The following is a 6,093-nucleotide window of genomic DNA, read 5'->3' as shown; positions in this document are numbered from 1 at the left end:
CAACTGATGGTCTACCAAAATCCAGATAAGGGCAAAGTGATACACACTGTTGAGCTGCTGTCGAGGGGTCTTGTGCTGCATGAAGTTCCTCATCCTCTCTATGTTCCCGCAGATGAAAAATGGGAGGCTCATCATCTGCACCCTGGTGAAGTGCATGAGCAACCTGATGTGACAGGCATAGAGACGAGAAAACCTCCCTTCACAACTGAAGTACTTCATGATCAATTTCATGAGCGGGGCATACTCATCTTTCAGAAATCTGAACGAAAACACTCTCGTGAGTTGGCTCAAACAACTGTCTTTGATGTAAGGCTCATAATGATGCCTCTCCACCTTTTTCTTTTTGTGCCACTACTCTCCAATGTTGGGTATGCCTGTCACCACTGATATGGTCTCGGGTGTCAATGTGAAAGTGACCCCAGCCAAGATGGACTGTCCTCCATGTAGGTGAAGTGCAAAAATTCGGGCCAACTCATGATGAAATCTGACATTTGCCACCCTCTGACAAAATTCGAAACATGCTAAGTGCTGGAAGCAAGACATAGCAAGAGGGAATGCCTGCAACTCGGTGAGTGTGTTTGGATCATCTCTAAGATGTCTGCCACTCCGGTGATGTCTCCTTTGGGCCCTTTCTCCCGAAGCTATGTCACTGTGGGTCTCTTCCTCATACTCTGATGAAACTTCTGATGCCATTACTACTGTTTGTACCCTGAATTTTATGTTTCCCTTGAATTCCAATGAAGCTGGTAATTGCCCTGTAAATCTGCCACCAAGGGGACAATAAAACAGGGAGTATTAGGAGGGGAATGATGAAATAGGGATAGGGGTTTTAAAGGGAGAGATTCATCATGGATTTGGGAGTAGTTTGGTTATAGGGTTGATGGGGTAGGTTTTGAACCTATTGGCAACACTGTCATTGTAGCATAAACCCTAGGATTATGTCTTCCTTGTGTCTTCTTTTGTTGGCTTTATCAAAATGTTTGCACTTGATTCATAACCCTATCACCATGCTATCCTTTTCAATTTTAGTGCAAGAACTAAGGTAGGTGGCCTACCTTTCAAAATTGATGAGCCTCCAATAAATTTTAGGGAGATTGAATAATTTTCGGGCTTTAAATTTCTGTGCACCGAGCGCTATGCCCAGTGCGCTGTGCCAGTGGCAATTTTACACTGTGAACCGGCTCCCAGTGCGCCGCGCACAATGAGTGCGTTGCGCCTCCTTGTGTGTGCACCACACACTCAGAATTTCACCATGAATTGCTTGCAGGGATAGGGAAAGGGTTATGTAGTGGTTTTAGGGTGGGGTTCTTAGGAAAAATGGTCAAGGCGAGATGAGAAAGATGATGGGTGAGGGGACAAGGGGAGTGGAGTGAAACCTTGGTGCTATCATCATATTTTTGCAACCCTAACCATCGTTTTCTTGGTGATTTTTTTTTCATGGTTGACCTTATGCTTTTGGGTGACATTTAAACATCTCATAAACACCATATCAATGACAAAATTGATGGAGAAGAGGTGTCTACAGGGCCTACCTCTTGTTTTGCTAGCCTTCACCAAGACTTGAAGCAGTTTGGCAATTTTTTATGCCCCTGGCTGTGTGTGTCGCGCGCCAATCCCAGTGTGCCACGCGCTGGGTGTGCGTCGCGCCCTTGTAAATTTCCCACTGCGGGCTGGTTGTGTGTGCGCCGCGCCCTCTGTGTGCGCCACACTCCTTGGTGTATGTGCCGCACCCTCGAAATCCAACTCTCACTCACTCAAACGCTCACAATTTTGCTTTCTCACTTTTGCAATGTCTCTCCAAAGCTTGCAAGAGCACAATGGCTTTTATTTCGGCAAAACATGTATTTATAGCCTTGGAGGAGATGGGTTTGATTTTTTCCTCTTTGAAAACCCCCTTTTCTAATGTAGAGTTTTGCACTTTTTCATTGACCTTTAGACACACTGATTTTGACTTTCCCTTTGACATTTTGGCTCAAATGATGAAATTTTCGGCACCTCTTTACAGGGACTGTATGACAGAGCATTGGGCCATGTAAATCATAACTGCATCCGAAAAGTCAACTGGTGATTTTTTGAAAAATTTTGTCATAATTGACCTTGTTTGGCTTTTCTTCAAAACAGAGTTTTGAAGAAGAGTCAATGTCTCTCTAGGTGATGATGAAATTTTCTGAACCATAACTGTGTAAGTCTTCCCTCTGGCCTGCATGGCTTGTTCTGGACATGTTTTCAAAGACCAAATTGATGAATTCCTAGACCCAAACATAAAAAATTACTTTGTCCTGTAAAGAACCAGACCTGGACTGTCATGAACTTCGATGATTATGGACCAAGCCCTGAGCCAGCAGGGTCAGACATAAGGGAAAATGATTTAGCATGACTTTCTCCGTTAGATCATGGCATGTCCCTAGCGAAATGCAGCCGAGTGAATGGAGCAGGAAACCTAAAATTGAAATGCACAAAGAGTTTTGATCTCTGATGGAGGGCTGACCAAACCGACCCTAACAGGCCATATAACATCTGAGGCTACCCCCATTGTGGATTACCTTGACCAAAGGGAGGATTTAGACCTTGAATACGTTGAAACTGTCCATGCATAGTTCAATGATGGGCAACGTATGGGTTAAAAGGCTGCTGAGCCTGTTGACCTTGGACATATGGGTATGGGACCTATTGTCCTGGAACATAGGGTTGTTGGGCCTGTTGTCCCTGAACAAGAGGGTTCTGGAACTGCAATCCTTGGCATAAGGTTGATACGCTTGTTTCCATTAGATGTAGGGATTTTGTACTTGGTGCCTTTGGCTGACAGGATTCTGAACCTATTGGCCCTGAACAAGAGGACTATGCACCTTCTGCTGCAGGGCTTGACCTTGAACCTGTCCTTGCAAGCGTTTCCCTTGTTGATAGGTATACAAGGGTTGCTATTGCCCAGGTTGGTTTTGCTAACCTTGTAGTTACAAAATTTGTCCCTGGGTTTGCAGAGGTTGGCCCTGCAAGGGTATGGGTTGAGAGGTATGCAGAGCATATTGCATCTGCTGCTGCGCGACCTGTTGCAACTGTTGAAAGGACTGACCTTGCAGTTGTTGCAGGTGACCTTGCTGCGGGATAATATGCACTTGCTATTGTGCAGAAAACCCTTGCTGCACCACAAGTTTCCCTTGCGGTAACAAAGGCTGCCCTGGTTGTTGCAAAAGCCATCCTTGCTATTGCAAGGGTACTTGAACAATGCCCGGGAAATTGCCGAACTTAATCTGGCCATAGCTAGGCTGGATGTACTGCCCAGATGGGATGATGTAAGGTTGATTAACCAATCCTTGAGAACCGTATGGAATGTAAAGATTTTGGTATTGGACCTAAGCCCCATAGGTCGGCTGATACTGAACATTGTTCGATCTAGACGGACCACCAGGATTCTGACCCTATTGGTACTGGACATTGTTTGATCCAGTAGGGTCAATGGGGTTGTAAATAATACCAGAAGAGGGTTGGTTTATACCAAACATGTGATCCGCTCACATTAGTGGCACTTGACACCATAGAGATATTCAGGTTCTGTCCCCCAGGCGATGGCACAATTTGGACACCGACTAATGGGACATAAGAACTGGTAGAGACAATCTTTGAAACCACTGGTTGAGACTGAAGTGTAACTGGGATCGATGATACCAGAGTGTTCGGGATAGTGGGTTGCACTGGGACTGAATTAACAACTAGTTGGGAAGTCGTGTTCGAGACGAATGGACCTAATGTAGGCCTAAAGCCTGAGGCCGAAAGAAAATTATGGTAGAGTGATGAGGCACTAGCTGTGCCTGAAGCTAAGTGTCCCAAAGACACATAGCTAGGTGGCAAGCTGGCGAGAATACCTTCTGAATAAGGGAAACCCTCGGGTGGGAACTACAACTGCAATTCTTCCCCCTCAATAGTGTGTGGAGTTGAGACTTTGGACTCATCGGGAGAGGTGACTGGAGCATCGACTTCGGGTTCCATGTTTGAAAACAAACGATGATGAACAACCGAATGTGTACTGGGGGATAGTTCCAAAGGAACACCCGGTTTATCGTACGGACTGTAAGGGCACTGTGGTGATATCTCAATAGCATCAAATAGAGGGTTCAGAGGATAAATAATGAGTCCAACTTGACCATCAGTGGTCGGCGAGTTCTCTAGAGTTCAAACGAGATTATCAGGAGATTTCGGGTCAATATCAGCAGATGACCCTGAATCAAAAGTAGGCAGAGGATGAGATGATAATGGTTGAACACTCAAAAGAATCATGAGTTCAACATTTTGGTCCTCAAATGGCTCTGGTAACTGAGGAAGCGGCTCGGATAATCTTTCAGATGGAGGAGAGGAAGAGGAAATGGGTGAACCAGATGGTTTAACCACGATGACCTTGTCTTAGCTGACAGAACAAATAACTTCACGGCTTTAAAATTTACTTTTAAGGGAACTCACAATTTGGTAAAAAATCTAATAGGATGTTTTGGATTGTGGGCAATCAATTATTTAAGACGCATAAATGACTAATGTTCTTTCATTTTTTAAGAGTCAAGAAAGAAAGAAAGATGACTCTATCGTTTTCGATTGGAAACGAGCTTGAAAGGACAAGCAATCAGATGATATTTTAAGTTTAATGAGTCAAAAAGATCAAATTATTACTCTGGATGATCTACATAAATATGATTACCAGGCAACCATGAACTGTAGAATACTTCTTGGTGAACAAAGAAGTACGAGCAGGCAATCTCCTTGAATGTTGTGTTCGGTGTATCACGTTCGCAAGGCAACTGACTCGGCTTCCTAAGGATAAAAGGATTGTAGCCTAGTGGGGTCTCCCGTTATATACACGATGGTACAGGGAGCACAAATCCATGCTAGCGTTGTCTAATGCCGAAGCTAACGACAACTGCTAGGTTTACAGACGCCAGAACACATCTCTAGCCTAGACCTTCTAGATGTGATCGTTAATGTCAAATGCGCCTTATGTTAATTGAATTCATTTTAGAGTTTGATCTTGAGTTAAGTTTCAGTTTTTAGGTCTTAACGATGCTACTCAAAAAACCTAAAATGCAACTAAATGGGACAACACCCTTTCAATTCAATGAAATTCCTACACTAGAGAGGGTAGAAACTGTAATCACTCAGGTTGTCCCTAAAGCTCCTTAAAGGGATAAGGCCGAGGTAACTACAAACCAATCTTTGGACTGTAGGTTCTAGCCCACCTACAATCAGAGAGGGCTCTCTCTTGATGATTTAGCTTTGTTGATGATGATTTTAGGCTAGTTATTGAGTTTAAGGGGTTTTCTTTGAGTTTTGGTGGGAAGGGTGAATCTTTCAAGTAGAGAGGAAATGCATAGTATGATAAGTTCAAACCATTGGGCGTGGAGTCATGGAGTAGGACCGCTGGTGCATTTTCTTGGTCACAAGAGGATTATGGAGCAAGATAGCTACACATGAAACAACTTTCAAACTAAATGGAGATGGATTGAAGGCTAAGGAATGAGAGGCACTTAAGAATCTCTCTTTCAGCTTTAACAGAGGGAAGGTGAATGAGATCTATCTAGGAGCAGTAAAGAATCCCTAGATAACTATCAAACATGAATGAAACAGAGCAAATAAGAGCCATAAGGAATTCATATTTATGCCTGAATGAGAAGAAAACATATAGAAATCACAGAAACTAAGCATAGAGTGCAGCCACGCAAATTCTAAGCTAATCTTTCTTTCTGTAACTTAGATGGTGATATATGTATGATAAAAACATATATGAATTTAAAATAGAGATAAAAAACACTTATTGGATCATGTTGCAGCACAAGAATTCGACATTCATTCTTCGAAACAGTAATAACACATCAGACAGTCCATCCTCCAAGATTTTCAGCAGTCTTTGATTAATGAAAACATCAAGTATACAGAGTGAGTCTCTCGTGAAGCAAATCAAACAACCAACCCTTTAAACAATGAATTAGGGTGGTTTATATAGGGAAAATATCTAAAAATATCCATTACAACAAATCTTAAATAGATCTGAGGGAAATGAGTTCTTTAATCTAATCTTGTCGTGGAATTAATGCAAGAAGGTATCTAAGTGCT

Source organism: Pinus tabuliformis, chromosome 4_2 (assembly GCF_031772625.1).
Source record: "Pinus tabuliformis cultivar Carrire ecotype Pingquan chromosome 4_2, CPIR1, whole genome shotgun sequence".
In the NCBI taxonomy this organism is placed as follows: Eukaryota; Viridiplantae; Streptophyta; class Pinopsida; order Pinales; family Pinaceae; genus Pinus; species Pinus tabuliformis.
This window is presented reverse-complemented; position numbering follows the sequence as displayed.